General features: G+C 38.3%; 1 protein-coding gene and 1 long non-coding RNA gene across 2 annotated transcripts in view; one reads left to right on the plus strand and one right to left on the minus strand.

Moving 5' to 3' along the window:
- The window catches only part of DLGAP2 (DLG associated protein 2), a 463,115-nt gene that overhangs the window by 183,903 nt on the left and 264,912 nt on the right, over positions 1-14,300 (minus strand). The gene's annotated exons all lie outside the window — the stretch shown is intronic.
- Positions 1-14,300, plus strand: part of LOC308193262 — a 53,010-nt gene that overhangs the window by 14,329 nt on the left and 24,381 nt on the right. The window contains exon 2 of the long non-coding RNA XR_013949501.1: positions 1-14,300. This exon is cut by the window's right edge and continues 24,381 nt beyond it. This is a non-coding gene — a long non-coding RNA (uncharacterized lncRNA).

The following is a 14,300-nucleotide window of genomic DNA, read 5'->3' on the forward strand; positions in this document are numbered from 1 at the left end:
AAGCCAGGTCAATGATAAAGACTAAAGCAACGAGCGAAGTTTTTGATAACAGAGTTCAGATGTCACCATGTTATTGAGGTACCAGAAGACAGTCAAAATCTATCTAAAACTAGTGCTAAAGCATATTTTTTTTCATACCATATATTGTTCATGGTAGGAAGGAAGGGAGAGAAAAAGGAAATAATCCTATCAAAGTAATGAGTGATTTCCTTTACTGACTTTTTTTTTTTTTAGTTTATTTTTTTGTTATTAAAGACATTCATTTTTAAGCCAGGTATCACTTCTCTCACTCCAGTGAAATCTTAAATGTTCACTTTTTGTTCCAGTAATAGGTTTGTTCATTACTGTTTGCTTCTTCTATAGGCTTTTTAATGTCAATAATAACTCACAGAATGGGTGGAAAAAGTAGAAATATTTTTCTAAATTTCCAGAATATTTACAAACTACATTAATTAATTCTCTGGCCTAATGTATCAATAGGATTTTGTAACTATCTAGTATTCTGGCAGTTGAACAGCCATTCTGAATGTTTCCACATTTATCCTCATACCCGTCAAGTAACCCATCAGAAATTTTCTTATTCTTATAACACAGGAAAGAAAATCGGGTTTGCTGAATGAAACTGCTACTGCTTATGACAGGCATTTTTATGAAGGATTTATTTCTACTTTATTTATCATAGCTTTAAAACAATTGAAGGAAGACCCTTTAATTATCTTTACAAAACTGTGTGAAAAAATATCCCACTGATAAATGAAACTGAGAGGTTGGATTACAATCAGTCTTCAGCACATCTTTAGATATCAACAGTGCTGAAACCCGATGTAACAGAAAGGACAGAATTCATTTGTCACCCTGTTTGTCAGAGCTTGATCTTCAAACAGGGAACAAGAGGAGCTCTGTCATTTTCTGGTTTAGCTCAGAACAAATCTAATAATGCTAGTCTCACAAACCCTGTGGCAGTGTGAGCCCTTTACATGGGTTATGAGGGATTGAGCCCTGCTACCGCAGCCGTATTTCCTTTGGTTAAGTTGGATAACCCACAGATCATGGTCACCTAGGATGTTCTTTAATCTTCACTCAAGAAATGGCATGACACTGTTCTATGGCAGTACTCTTTTTAGATCTTAAATGGGTATATGCGCGTGTATTTTCTTTTCAAACGGCTGCAGTAGTAACTCATCAGAAGAAATGAAATGTTCAGACTACAGCAGTGTCTTTTATGTGCTTTTAGAGATGTCTCGTGGCTCAGAGATGTTTTGCATGCAGACTGCCAGGTTTAAACGCCCACATGAAAAACATAGTTTATATGTGAATCACACACTGCAGTGGAAAAAGCTCATCAGATTTCTAAAAGGGATTGTATTTTTGTAGAAGTAAAGATGCATTAGTCCTAAAATATCAGCAGAGGACAGTAATAAATATATCCTATTTACACACATCGCTCCAGCTCCACACAGCCTGAAGTCAGTCAATGCTCTGGTGCTTGTTTTTCCTATTAACTACCTCTAAATGAATAGCTTCCCACCAGAGGAACTATAGCTAAGAGGAAATGGCAGAGTCTGAAGTGCAGATACACCTTAGATTGGCTGACTCAAGAAGAATTAGCAATAAGCTAGAAGCTAAGGTTTCTGTTCACCAGCAGAAGCCTCATCTCTTACAACCTCTGCTAAGGGAATGAAATGTTAGGTGTAGCATAGGTATGAGCTTACAGAAGAGAGATGAATAATATAGGAATTCAAGGAGTGGAGAGCTGAAAGAGAAAAAGAAAAGGAAAAACTTCTCTGAACATGATGAAAAGGTGAAGAGGAGAAGAACAAGCCAGCCAAAGAAAGAAGGAAGGTCATGCCATATTCTGTTTATTTTCTATTGGAAAAAATAATCAGAAAGACACTGTGAAAAGAGAGAGGTGGAAGCTTTGAGAAGCAATTCAGAAGCATAAAGGTTGCTGGAACTGCGGGTATGGCATTCATGTGTGCTGAAGATGTAGAGCTACTGTATTCACATGCATTTGATCATAAAACTCACAGAGCAATAAAATCTTTTTCTTGCTGCACCCTGCCCTTTTATCATACCTAGAAATGTATTTGCGTTTGGTATTTTTTTTTTGGCTTATTGCCTTTTGGCTTATATATGTTAGACAATCTTTATTTTTTTTTCCCCCTTCATCAACCTGAAAGCCTGAAGAAGCCCAAAATTAAACTGATGTGGGAGTTTCACATCTTGTAAACAAGCTAAGCATGCGGTGGTCCTTTTTAACTCCCCCACATGTTCCCTGAATATACTTTATGGAAAGAAGAAGAATTAGGCGAACAAAACAGCTGAGTAACTACACTAGGAGAACTAATACCAGGCACAGTTTGGTTCTCTGGAATCCTTAATAGAGACTACTAAAATATAAATACTTAAAAATATTCTATGTAGCTTGCTTGTTTTAATTCACTTTCTTTCTCAGTATGAAAGATTTTTTTTCAGTCTGATATGAGTAAGTATTTGTTGGACTCCAAATAATTTAATCGTCGTGTGAGGCTAAACACTGAGGAGCAGTAATAACTACTAACTAACTATTTCACACTATTTTATTAATCAGAAGTTTATTATTGCAAACAAATCTGTTCTCCTAAAAAAAAAAAAAAAGTGGAAAACAAAAACCAAGGTATTTTAGCTTTGGCACTGTGTATCTATTTACCAGTATAATGAACTGTATTATTGCAAAAATTTCAGCTCTCGTTAAAACACTGAAGTAGAAAACAAAACCAAGATATTTTAGCATTGGCACCGTGTATTTATTAACTAATATTCTGAATTGTTCTTATTTTTTTTTCTTAAATGTTTCTCATGACAATTTTTTCCCTTGTGGCAAAAAAAATTTCTTGCCCCAGTCCAAATCTTGGAAGTTCAGTGCATTTCACACCAAGCTGTTGAAGAGTTATACAACCACTGTTCAAAAAAAAAAAGGTCCATAAAAATTACAAGTAGGCAACAAAATCATAGGCATTTAAATACAGTCAGCTGGCTCTCAGTCGATGAGAACCTTTATTTTCCTTGGGGTAAGAAAATGAGGCTACTTATCATGTAATATTCAGTCAGCTAGGGCTGAATATTTTGAATGGTATTTCACACAGCCTTCAATAGTCTGAAAACCCAACTGAACCGAAGTAGCACTGTTCTGAGGATTAAGAATTTATGAAAATAAAGCCATGGGATAAGACAGTAAAGACAGAAACTCCCAGAATATAATTGCCTTTCACAATTGGCTAGACAAAAGAACACTGGAACTTACAAAACAGAATACTGGGTTCTTATCAATAATTTGAGCATTATACCAGACTAATTTCACAAGTTTTGTTCTGCCAATATATTCCACTAATTTTTGTGAAACTGCAAGAAAAACAGCTCAACGTCCAAGTGATGAGTGGTGTTCCTCAGGGGCTGGTATTGAGACCAGTGCTGTTTAACATCTGTATTGGTGGCATGGGCAGTGGGATTGAGTGCACCCTCAGCAACTTTGTCGATGATACCAAGCTGTGTGCTGTGGTTGACACACTGGATGCCATCCAGAGGTACTTGGACAGGCTTGAGAGGTGGGCCTGTGCAAACCTTGTGAGGTTCAGCAAGGCCAAGTGCAAGGTCCTGCATCTGGGCTGGGGCAATCCCAAGCACAAATACAGGCTGGGTGGAGAATGGATTGAGAGCAGCCCTGAGGAGAAGGACCTGGGAGTGTTGGTTGACAAACAGCTCAACATGAGCCGGCAACGTGCGCTCGCAGCCCAGAAAGCCAGCTGTATCCTGGGCTGCATCAAAAGCAGCGTGGCCAGCAGGGCAAGGGAGGTGATTCTCCCCCTCTGCTTTGCTCTCGTGAGACCCTACCCAGAGTGCTGTGTCCAGCTCTGGGGCCCAAAGCACATGGAATATGTGCACAAAGGACATGGAACTGTTGGGGTGAGTCCAGAGGAGGGCCACAAAGATGATCAAGGGGCTGAAGCACCTCTCCTATGAAGACAGGCTGAGGGAGCTGGGGTTGTTCAGCCTGGAGAAGAGAAAAGTCCAGGGATACCTTATAGATATTCCTAAAGGTACTGGTACCAACAGAAAAGCTGGAGAGGGACTCTTCTCAGAGACTGGAGTGATAGGACAAGGAGGAATGGCTTTAATCTAAAATAAGGTAGATTTTGATTAGATATAAGGAAGAAATTCTTTATTCAGAGGGCAGCGAGGCACAGGAACAAGTTGCCCAGAAAAGCTGTGGATGCCCCATCCCTGGAAGTGTTCAAGGCCAGGCTGGATGGGGCTTTGATCATCCTGGTCTAAGTGGGAGGTGTCCCTGCCCATGGCAGGGGAGTTGGAATTAGATGATCTTTAAGGTCCCTTCCAACCCAAACCATGCTATGCCAATGAAAAAATGTTGAAGGAAAAAAAAAAAAAAAAAGGCAACACAAAAAACCCCAACCATTATTTATGAACATTTTATGTTTCAAAACAGTAAAAAGTACAGGGAGGCAGTAATGTCTCACATAATGGAACTTTTCAAATATTTTTATAGACAATGAAAACACACACATGATAGAGGTATTTAAAAATCTTAGTCTTTTTAATGCAGTATATACTGTACCAGAGGGAAGATTAAGCAGAACTGTGTCTAATGTTACTACGCAACACCCTGCAGAAACAGCCTCCTTTTGCCTAAAATGAATTTCTAACCAAACAACACTTGAAGAAAATCTGAAAAAGATGTGAGTATGTGGAGGTTTTGAGGAATTATTTGAAGGTCTATGTGGTGTCTTATGTATTCACCTCGAAAAAATGCAGTCCTCTGAATGTAATACAATTGCTACTATAATGAACAGAGAAACATGGCCACATTTTTAAGAGCACAATATAACCTTCCATACCTCTTCCAACCACTATTGATTCATCCTACGTATTATCCGTTGGATCACTGGCAGGATTATTGAGGTCTATTACCAATTTTAAATGTATAAAATTAGGATGATTTAATGGGATAACCAAAGGCAATGCCCTGTTTGTGGTGTGAAAACAGTTCTGAAGACTGATAATAGTCTGGGTATATAGAGCCTCAGATTAGGAAATTGTCAGGAAAAAGTATCCATTGATATTTGGAGGTTGTCTTTAGAGGTCACTGCATCACCAGGTTAGCTATGTCATGAATTTGCTGGATTGTGTCAGAGAGAGTGAAAAACATGAAAATGTATTTTTACAATAGAACTATCCCTACCAGGTGTCTATTCCTGATTGAGCAATCATGATTATAGCAGGTGCCTTTCAGGGTTAAAGCACAGGAGGATAGCAAAAGCCTTAAAAGACAAGCACAATGTGGTATGAAAAAGCCCAAGGGTAGGAACACAAAGCACAAATGGTAAATTAATGATCACTGAAGGAATATAGCTCTGAGAACAGGGCTGAACCAGTCTTAGGCCCTAACAGAAGACAAGGAAGATGCATCCAAGACACAAACAACCTAAGTTTAGTGAAAGTACATGGATGTAACAAGAATGTTTGAGAACAGGCTGCAAAAACGGGAGCAGAAGAAAAGGGAAGACGAACTGCTCCAGCAGTGCCTGTCCTAGTTAAGTCTGCTTTGCTTGATCAGCACCCAGAGGTCTTCCCTCCCCTGTGGCAGAGAAGGCAGCTCTGCCATTCACCACATTTCACTGCTCCAACTCGGCAATTGTATGTTGTGTTATCTTTTACTATATAACTGGGCTAAGCAAACAAGAATTTTAAAAAGGAGCGTGCCTCTGTTTTCTGCTTCAATTTTCCCACATGACAAAGTAATTGATACTATGGCACTGAAACATAGTAAGGTGGGATGCAACAGGTGAATAATGTTGTTGGGTTACTTATGGAGTCTATTTATCCAAGGACTTCCTACTGCTCTGAATAGTGACATCTGCATCATAACTATGAAATCATACCTGAACAGCACCTAGATCCTCAGTCAAAAGATATGGAGGTGTTAGTAACTGCAAATGGGGATTACCACAATACCTGAGCCAAAAAGCTCCTTTTTTAAAGCTCCTCAGAAACCACAACAATAACTACAAGGCAATTATTTTACCCTGAAAGCAATGCAAATAATTCTCTTGTTTTTGTCAAATGTCAAGTTTGCAACTGGACCTTTGTGAAGTATTCACAATAGATGTCTTTAGGTACCCAGACTTCCTAAACTGATCGAAAGAAAAATAGGTACCTGAATTAGGGTCCTCCACCTAGCCTCTAGGAAACCAGCTCTATTTCTTGACAATGTTCGAAGAATAATGAAAATAGCTAACTTAGGCACTTAGAAGTCTAATGTTAGGTCCTAGGAATACTGCTGTATGTTTCCAGGTTAGAGTTATTATTAGTTCAATGTATACAATATAGAGTATTTGCTGTAGTATATGTGCAGTATTCTTTGGTGTCAGTCTGTGTTGTCAAACAGCTATGGATCGATGTTTCTGCCTTTTCTGAAAACACTCTCAGGAAAAACGTGACTAGAAAATGAAAAGCAAGTTTAATGAGCAGATTTCTCCTGCATCCTTCAAAAAAAAATAAACTGATCAAGTCACAACACCAAAGATGACATTTTAGTATTCCTGAAAAAATAAATCTATCTATAACGTGCCAGAAAACAAGAGGGTGCCATTCTACACTTACTCAATCACAACACACTGTTTCAGGGTCACTTTTTGTTACCTGAACAAATGAGGTTTTCTGGCTCATCTAGCTGAGTGTTGAGCAGCAATATACTGGAGCTTGAACTGAGGAAGATTTTTAAGGGTCTAAGTTTTGTGGGTCTTCTTAGGTAAGTTTTTTATTCTAATTTATATTGAGAACTTTTCAGGAATTAGTAAGAAAATAATTGCTACTTGCTAGGAAAAAAAAAAAAGTATTGAAATCTCTTTTGTAAAAGGATGGGTGTCTGAACAATGAAGCATGTTGTGTTGAAAAGTGGTACTAAAAATTACCTTTAGAAGTACATTGCTGTAAGTCACAGTTCAGCTATGAGTGTTCCTGCAAAAACCTACAGGTATAATTTTTGTATTGCAAAGTGATCTTAGTATATATTTATAATAATTAAGAGTTATCATGACGATACCTAAATTTCAGAAAGAAATGCCAAGGTTACAAGATGTGACAGTGAAAAATAAGCGGGCCAGATTCTGCTATTAACACCAACTTTGGAATTACCATGAACATAGGCTTTTTGTTTTCAGTGAGCATATCTCCTTAATACTGCACAGCAAAACACAAATGATTAACCTGATCTCACATGTATGTACAAAATTTTAACACATTTTCCTTTAAAAGCAATATGCTATAGTTCCTCTAAGATACTGGATCACCTATTAGTAGCATGCCTCCTCTTCTACTTACGTTTCTCTCTCTGAGAAACAACTGTTGCAGAAAGTAAAAGAAATGGCGCTCAGAATCTGTATTTCTATCCCCTCTGTCTGTGTGCAGGGCATTGGTGCAGAACAGACTCTTGTTCCCTGTCTTTTATGTAGGAATCTCCTTCAAAACTTGAGGGCCTTAGAGAAACTGGTAGGACTTAGAGATCTACACCAGTAAGTCTGTCTTTTGGAAAGACAGTGATTTTTTTTTTGTCATATTGATGCATCAAATGCCATGGCGTCTAAAACTGTGCATTGTCTCTACTGGGAAAGGGCACAGACGTGGATGCTTCCACAGAACGTTTTTTTTTTTTTTCAACTAGTTGGCTGTTTTCAAGCTATTCTTCCATTTACACAGATTCTTTGTGTCTTCTACACTAACAGAGACGGCTTTACTCTAAGTGAATGCATTACAGGAAAGAATCCATGAAGAACATAATGTAGTTAGTTATATACCAAATATATACCAGAATTTGATACTGAAAAAGAGTAAAAATAAAATGACAGTGAACGTTGTTGGCCATTTGAAAAAAGTGTTAGTTGCCAGTAGACTTATTTAAAAAAATAATCTGTCATGTCACATTAATATTGCCTTTTTCCTTGTCATTTGCTTCTGAACAGTTGGTTAATAGAAATGAATACAGCTTGCTAAGCATCTTCAAGAGCAACAAGGTGAAAAAAGAGGTCAAAAGATGAGTAGGAAAAAGCCTTAGGTACTATTCACCATGGAAGAAAAGGATGATTTTCTCTTTTCCATGCCTGAATATGAAAAGGGTTCCACAGGTTACAGTTACACAGGTGAGGAGACAGTAATTTGGACATAGTGGAAATCTTATTCTACAGATGCAATAAAATCTCTTGTATACATGCAAATTAGGAAGGAGAGCAGAATGATGTTTGTGATTTTGGGATTAATATATTTTAAAGGAAACATGCCGCTCTATTAATTTGAATTTGTGTACTGATTTATTTATTTAGCCCATGTGGTTGCATTGCCCAAAACAACCCAATGTGTTCCTCCTCCTTCTTCCATTCCTTTCTCAAAGATACAGGATTAAATTTAAGCATATAGAACTCAACAAGCTATTTGTCTGAACAAGGAAATTAATGAGCAAATAATCTTTCATTAAAAGCATTTCTGAAATTATATTAAAGATTTCTTTGACAATATTCTTGATTTGTGTCAGTTACAGCTTTTGCATCCTCAGCTGGCAGTTCATTAAATGGGGAAATCACACAGTCCGTCAATCGTTTGACTGAAGGAATGAAAAATGGCAGGCTGTTATCACATCTGTTTATTATTATTTTAATGTGGAATGATCAGCTGCACTGACAAACAAAATTCATTGATGGTTAACATGAAGAAGGCACAGCTTGTGAACAGCTCAATAGGAACATTTGGGGATCGTCCTTGCTGCCATTTGAATTAATGAAAATTTTGCCATTGAGTTCAATAGAAGCAAGACCAGATCCTATACAGTGCACTCATAATTATGCTAATATAATTTGAAATTTCAGTGATAGAAAAGTAAATAGCATAGTTAAATTGGTTTAGCATGGATAGAAAAATGACATACCCTCTCTTGAGCTCCTAGAACTTCTGCTAATGAAATACATCTATCTACTTAACTAAATACATATATATATGTGGATTTATATATTATATTCCAAAGCCTTCCAAATATTTTTGTTTGTTTGTTTCAGAATGTTATCACCTGAGATGTAACACTAGATTACATTCATGAACATTTTTAAATTTTAACTTGTCATATTCTGTCAAGGTCAACAGAAACACACTTTTCCAGAGAGACGATACCACTGCCATGAGATGGAAACCACTTTTTCCATTCCAGAATTGAGTACTATTTCTTTAAAAGGTCTGTCTTTTCTTTCTCTTAAGGATTAAAATCAAATTTAAGAATTGGCTAGCCAACTTTCCACAATACAGTTTTATTGGTACAAGACCTTACAGAAATCATGTCATATGCAATAAGCATAGGAATTTCATAATTGTCACAAAGATGTAGAGGTAGATTGCAGCATTTTACAAAACCAGTTAAAATGGTTGCTCAGTCGTGCATCTGTGGCCACTGTTTCTCTGCCTCCAAAAGCTTAGGCCTTTCAAAATCATCACTGCTTTTTCTTTTTTTCTTTTCTTCTTTTTTTTTACTCTTTTTTTATTTTTATTTTTTTTAATGCCATCAAAATACAATTGCTAATCTCACACTCTGTTTTACCACATTCCTCCACATACACCCTAATTCTCTTCCTCTTCGATCCTGTTTCATACTCAGTTATTTCTGTGAAACCAAAAGGTACTGAAGTTTTTTTATGTTTTAGGTCTTATATACAGGTCAGTATAATAGTTGACTGCTGCTAGGCAATCACCAGAAAGGATGAAAGGATGGCTAGTTTCTAGAAGAAACATCTTTCTCCACAACAGGTGAGCAATAACGTAGTCACAAGCCACCTAATGAGGTAGGTGAGATAAGAGGAGTGAATGGAAACTTCCACCAAGTTCTGTTTTCTGTTTTTTAGTCCCATGCAGACTAGAGCACAGGAAGCATACCAGTTTATTCACTAATCTGCTTACTGCTTCAAAGATACATAGGAGTATGAATACGGTAACTAGAGAGAAATGCTGAACAGATATTCAGAACAGAGCTACATTCATTTCTAAAACTAAAATGTATTTGTAGACACAAATTAAAAGACTTTTATGAAGAATACTTTAGTGAAATCAAACACAGCAGTTGCTAGCTTGAGAAAGAGAGAAGTTAGGTTACTTGGATTTTATGATTGTTGTGTCTTTGTGAGTTTTTGAATTTATACTCTTTCTATTGCATTAATTCAAGATAAATGTGCATTTTCAAGTTGGATGAAATGAAAGGCTTTTTTAAATCACAAATTAAATTAAAGGAAGGAAACTGGAAGTACTGTTCTGGATACTAGCTTAACTGATGGCTGCCAGTTTTTCTGTTCTTGCGTATGTCACTTGTCTATTGAGTTTTGCTCCCTCTGCTCCTCAAGTTAATGAAACAATCAGATTTTTCTTTTAGAAATATGACTGAAAATATAGTATTGCCTGGATCTACTCATTCATTTTCTCTTTCAAGACGTTCAGGTGGTTCTTTTCTGTCTTATGGTTATTCCCTAAAATATTCTCCCAAAATATTCTAAAGACTCTTTTATGCCCACCCCCACAAAAAAAAAAAAGTAAAGTTAACTATTTTTGTCTTTAGATTTTCATTCCTTAGATAGTTTTTGATGGGATAATTCAAAAAAAAAAAAAGTTGCTCATTTAGAAGCAAACAAAAAGTATGTAATTTAGAGGTGCATTTAAAATAATGTCATTTTCCATCTGCAAAGACCTGGTCACTATTACTGTGGTAGGAATGGGAAGTCATAAGGAACTCATCTTTCACTAAAGAATAGCCAAATTAATGTGAGTAGAGCAGATGTCTCAGCAGATCAATAATATCCCCTTGACAGTCACTAACATATGCCAAAACATAACATCTGAAAAACAATGAGGAAGAACAAGACAATAAGCACCTGTTACACTATCCCAGTTTTATCGTTAAGGTGACACTTACCAAGTATTTCAAGCTGAATACAAATCATCCAACAGAAAACTTGTATATTCTGTTTAAATATTTAGTACAAATTTAAAGGAAGAAAATTCAAAGACTACCTTGGAATTTACACCACTGTGACATGGGAGGCACAGATTCAGTAGCAAGGAGAAAAATAATATACTATCATGTTTTTAAGAGTTTAAAAACATTAGTATACTGGAGAACAGATTAAATTCAAGTTGATGTGAGATTCTGTCACTCATATTATTACAAGGTCCTGATTCTGCTGCTCTTACATTAGTTTTTCCTTTATTCATCAAACCTATATGCTAATACGGGGAAACATCGGTAGAACCCATCTTTAAAATAAGTAATACAATCACACTGGAGTATGTTCCTTGATGGAGATATGAACAAGGACAGGTGATGAGAAAAAAACTATAAGAGTGACTTCCTTAGAAGACAACAGAATAATTTTAATTTCTCCACAAGTGTCTATTACAGACAGTAGCTAATTTTTCAACACCACTACCACTGACAACTCCATCTGGATAACTATACTGGGCTTGCCAAAACTAAGTCAAACAAAAGTTCTCAACATTCATTATTGCTTATTTATTTTTAGGAAAATATTTCTAACTTCATAATTTAATTTACAAAATAAAAATCAGTTATGAACACAATGCAGATTTGCATGCTTGGAATTCAAATGCCCAGCTTCTGAAGAGAGTGTATAATTACAATGCATCTCAGTGTCTACCAAGCCTAGGTTCCTCAAGAAGAATGAATGGAAATCACATGCACTCCTCTAAGACCATTTTAGTCAGGCCACTGAGAGCACTAACAGCCCTTTATGGCCTGCCCAACATCCCGTGTCCTTGCCCCATCCCCTGCCCCTGCTTCTGCTCAATCCCAGGCCATTGGTCCCTGCCTGTGCGATGTTGTAAGTGTGTGTGTCTCCAATTCTGTCTTCTTTATAGGCCTGGGACCTGAGCTGTTGGTAACTCATTTAATCCATGGGCCCTTTGTACATATGCTGCAACCTGTCTGCAGTTCTGACTTTGGACCTGGCTCCTGCGTGGACATTGGACCAATGTTATAGCCCCGTCTCTGGCCCTGTCTCCTCTTACTCCTGACTAGAGCCTCAAGGCACATCCTGAACTCGATTCGTTGCTTGTCTTGCCTGTGTTCAGCCCCTGTGTGACTTCACCCCATGGATAAAGGGGCAAACTCTGCTGGGTCTCCCTGGTTCCCTGGCCGTGAAGAAGCAGCCAGCCCCCTGCTCCCTGACGATTCTGTATCAACCGCTATATATGCAATAATCCCTAAACAAAAAATGTTAGCATCCTATTTGGTATCTAATTCAGCTATGTTCAAAATTGAACTTATGTTCTAATAATCACAGAATAACAGAAAAATGGTCTTGAAAGAACTATGGGATAAACTATAAAGTTTATCTACTTAGCCCGCAGGAAGGATAAATGATATCTACATTGTTTCCAATGTTACATCAGGAATCTGGAGAGGTCCCAGCTGACTGGAAGCTGGCAAATGTCATTACAATTTTCAAGAAGGGCAGGAAAGAAGACCCTTGTAATTACAGGCATGTCAGTCTCACTTCAGTGCCTGGTAAAATTATGTAGAAAATTATTCTGGGAGGTACTGAAAATCACCTGAAGGACAATGTGGTCGTTGGTCATAGCCAGCATAGGTTCACAAGGGGAATGTCCTGCTTAACAAACTTAAATTTCCTTGTGTGACAAGGTCACCCATCTAGTTGACCAAGGGAAGCCAGTTGACAGAATCTGCTTGGATTTCAGTAAAGCTTTTGATACTGTTTCTCACAGTATCCTTCTAGACAAAATGCTCAGCATACAGCTAGATAAAAACATAACGTGATGGGTGAACAGTTGGCTGATGGGTCAGGCTCAAACTTTTGAAGTAAATGGGGTTGCATCAAGCTGGCAGACAGTCACTAGTGGGGTTCCTCAGGGCTCCATTTTAGGGCCACTTCTCTTCAGTATTTTCATAAACAACTTGTTTTGAGTAAGTTTGCAGATGATATTAAATTGGGAGGAGCTGTTGACTCTGTCAAGGGTGGAGAGGTCGTCCAGAGAGATCTTGACAAATCAGAGAGCTGGGCAATCACCTACAATATGAAGTTTAACAAGAGTGAGAGCCAGATTCTGCACCTGGGATGGGGCAACCCTGGCTATAGATATCCCTGGTACAGACTGGAGGATGAGAGGCTGGAGAGCAGCCCTGTAGAAAGGGATCTGGGCATTTTGGTCAACAGCAAGTTGAACATGAGTTAACAGTGTGCCCTGTCAGCCAACAGAGCCTGCTGTACCCTGGGGTGCATCAGGCATGGCATTGCTAGGTGGTCAAGGGAAGTGACTGTCCCTCTCTGCTCTGATGCGGCCTCACCTCGAGCACTGTGTGCAGTTTTTCTGCCACAGTGTAAAAAGGAAATAACACTATTAGAGAGTGTCCAAAGGAGGGCTACAAAGATTCTAGGTTCTCAAAGGTTCTAGAGGGCAAGACATATGAGGAGCAGCTGAAGTCTTTTGTTTTGCTCAGCCCAGAGAAGAGCAGACTGAGGGGAGCAGAAGGGCAGGCGTTGAGCTCTGCTCTTTGGGGACAGCGACAGGACCCGAGGGAACAGCATGGAGCTGGGACAGGGGAGGGTCAGGCTGGGTGTTAAGGAAAGCTGCTGCACCGAGTGGGTGGTCGGGCACTGGGACAGGCTCCCCAGGGAAGTGGTCACATCTTCGAGCCTGCTGGAGTTCAAGAAGTGTTTGGACAATGCTCTCAGATAGTCTGATTTTGAGTTGGTCCTGTGTGGAGCCAGGAGTTGGACTCAGTGACCCTTGTGGTTCCCTTCCAACTCAGGATGTTCTATGTTTCTATGATTCCAAGTCCTGTCTACCTGAGCAGTTCTTAAAAATGTCCAGTGGTGGAGGTTCCATCATTTACCAAGAAATCCATGGCAGTGCTTCATTGACTTTGCATTTAAAAGTGTTTTCCAATAGTGAAATAGGTCACAATTTTCAGAACTGAAATCTATCTCATTTCTTCTGGACTATGTCCACTGGACCATGTATTTCTCCAGTACAATTCCCCAAATTGCAGTTGTCTAGCTGGCTAGTCTACCAGAGACTTCATTTATTCCTGAGTACAGGATTCCTTCATGCATCTGTCTTGATCTACTTCCGCTTTGTGCTTGCTTTCTCACAACACTGTGTGTTCATACTCAGCTTTCTGAAAAACTGCTACCAAAGCAGCTGTCTTCATTTTGTATCAATGCAATAAAAAATTCCTGTGTTAA

This window comes from Anser brachyrhynchus (assembly GCF_964034855.1).
Source record: "Anser brachyrhynchus genome assembly, chromosome: 3".
Taxonomy (NCBI): domain Eukaryota; kingdom Metazoa; phylum Chordata; class Aves; order Anseriformes; family Anatidae; genus Anser; species Anser brachyrhynchus.